Raw genomic sequence first — 2977 nt, forward strand, 5'->3', positions numbered from 1 at the left:
CCTGGCTCCCCTCGCAGCCCCAGCTCCTTCCCATCCAGCCTGCCCTGCCACTTGAGAAGGGCCACTCCTCTGTAATCTTAAACCTGGTTGGGCCAGGATCGGGAGAGCCTGGAGATGGCAGGGCCTTCAGGGGTGGTCCCATGCCATTTTGTTTCCCCTGCGGGGTCATCCTGGGTGAGCATAGGTTCCATGTCAGCAGTGCTTTCCTTCATGCCACTCCCAGAGGGGCCAGTGCCATCCCCGGTCCCTCATGTGTATGTTGGTCAGGTCCCCCCAGTTGTAGGAGCCTGCCCCACGGGGCCTTGGGCCTATGGGTGTTTTCTATCTGGGAGGCAGCCGAGGGTTTCGAGTTTGCACCATCAGTTACTCGGGCTGCTCCATCGCTAATGATCCTTCTGCAGGTTCACCTACGGAAACCTTGAAACAACTTTTACTTCCTCTAGGTAGTGCAGCTTTTCAGCACTCCTTCAGGGTTGTTGCCGACCACAGTAGGTCCAATCCGAGGCCCTCACTAAACCATCCAATCATTAGCAGCGACGGGCAGTGTGTACAAAGGGAATAGACTAAAACAACACAAGCTTATGACCCGCACATTCTGGGAATTCCTAGTTCATGGGAAAAAATACCAAACCCCAATCCCTATCATGAACGGGGTTCAGCAGGTTATCCACACATGCTGATTCATTCAGTGTAGTGCACATGCAGACCCGGTCATCTAAGGCCCTGACAGACCTGTTATTGCTCAATCTCAAGTGACTGAACATCACTTGTCGCTCTATGAAGTTGAACCCCAACCACTGGGAGACGCGAAATTAGTTATCATGGAGGAGTCTCATTCATTATCTGTATTAACTAGACAAATCAATCCACCAGCTAAGAAGGGCCATGCACCACCACCCACAGAGTCAAATTATGCTGCAGGCTGCCCTTTGTTCTATTCCTTTAAGTTTCAGCTTTGCAATCATACTATCCCAGAACTCAAAAACAGCTGCTTGGTGGGTCATAGGAATAACACTACTAGATCGCTTGTCAGCATAATTTATGGTCAGAACTACAACAGTAGCTGATTGTCTTCAAACCTACAACTTTCAGTCTTGATTAATGAAAACATTCTTGGCAAATGCTTTTGCTTTGATTCATCTTGCGCCTGTACAAGAATTTTCACCTCTAGTGGGCACAATACAAATGCACCCAGCCGTTCTTCTTAACCATGGCCCCAATTCCAAAAACCAACAAAATGGAACCCTGAGTCCTATTCCATTATTCCTGGTTGAAGTATTCAGGCAACCGACCTGTTTTGAACATTCTAATTTTGCTAAGTAAATACTTCTGACCCCAATGACACTCCGTCAAGACCATGAAAGGGATGTCAAGAGGCAGGGGCTGGGACAGACAGCTGCTCGCCTCTTCGGACCACCAGCTTGATTTGAAGATCCAACTACGAGCTTTATAACTGCAGCAACTTTAATATATACTATTGGACCTTGAATTACCATGGCTGCTGGCACCAGACTTGCCCTCCAATGGATCCTCATAAAGAATTTAAAGTGTACTCATTCCACTTACAGGGCCTCAAAAGAGTCCTGTATTGTTATTTTTCATCATTAACTCCTGAGTCGGGAGTGGGTAATTTGTGCACCTGCAGCCTTCCTTGGATGTGGTAGCCACTTCTCAGGCTCCTTCTCTGGATTTGAACCATGATTTCCGTTACCCGTGGTCACCATGGTAGGCACAGAAAGTACCAATGAATGTTGATAGGGCAAACATCCGAATGTATCGTCTCTATCATGGGACGTGCGATCACTCCAAGGTTATCTAGAGTCACCAAAGTGGATGTGTGAGCCCAGATTGGTCTTGGTCTGATAATGCACGCATCCATGGATGTCAGTGCTCGTTGGCATGTACTAGCTCTAGAATTACTACAGATATCCAAGTGACAGATGGAGTGATCAAAGGAACCATAACTGATTTAATGACCCATTTGCAGTTTTACTGTACCGGCCATGTGTATTTACACGTGCATGGCTTAAACTTTGAGACAAGCATATGATAGTGGCAGGATCAACCAGGTAGCCACACCTGCTGGATAGTGTTTGGGAGCTGTGTGCCCATCCCTGACTGCCTTTAGACACCTCCGGAGCTTGCTGGGGAAGCCCACCCACCTGGGAGCTGGTGGGCGTGTGGGGGGGGACAGGTGTGGTCGCACGGGCTCTGGCCGGCCCAGCCGTCTCCGTAGAAGGCGCAGTGTGAGCGAGATACAAGGGTGCTGGCCTCGGCAGCTGGAACACCCCACATTCCGAGCTACTGCAGAAATGCACTGGGTGAAGGAGGGTGGTGGTGTGGCACACAGGTACCCAGACTGTCAGGTAGCATACGGGGCCTGGCGCCACCCGACCCCTGGCATTCTGGTAGGTCCATTGGGGGTAACAAGCTGTCAAGGCTGCTCAACCTTCGCTCTGCTTGGTAGGGGAATGACCTCTGCGAAGGGCAGGCCCTCAAGTTGGACATTCCCTGATGAGGTGGAAGCTCTCTGCTTGAAACAACAGCTGAGACTCGTCAAGCAGTTCATCCCTAAATGGACGAAGCATGTTCAATTGATCAGATATACAGGGTTGGCTGGACCCTCCCTGGGAAGTCCAACCTTTACAGAGATGTTGGCTTTGGGTCCCTACCTACTCTTAAGAAGGTAGGCTTGAAGGAAAGGCCCATCAGGCAGGGCTGGGAGGCAGGTGCGAACTTGGGCCCCTGGGACTCCCAGCAGGTCGGCCCAAGTACTGGCAGTACCCGGATGAGAATGACTGGACTGCAAGGGGGTCTGGAGTACCCTGTCCCTAGTAACCCAGAGGAAGGCTACCCCCTCTCTTGCAATCCGTTAGCACTGAGTCACAGAGGGAACCCAAGGAAAGAGCACACCAACCTACTGGAGCCCTGGCTGGGCTTGAGGAAGCAAATGAGCCCTCATCGAGACTTCCAGGGC

At 50.8% G+C, this 2977-nt stretch overlaps 1 pseudogene; it reads right to left on the reverse strand.

Annotated features, from left to right (window-relative positions):
- Nucleotides 1-384: 384 nt before the first annotated feature.
- LOC146831252 (18S ribosomal RNA) lies at nucleotides 385-2072 on the reverse strand (annotated as a pseudogene).
- Between the last annotated feature and the right edge of the window lie 905 nt (nucleotides 2073-2977).

This window comes from Triturus cristatus, chromosome 5_1 (genome assembly GCF_964204655.1).
Source record: "Triturus cristatus chromosome 5_1, aTriCri1.1, whole genome shotgun sequence".
Classification (NCBI taxonomy): Eukaryota; Metazoa; Chordata; class Amphibia; order Caudata; family Salamandridae; genus Triturus; species Triturus cristatus.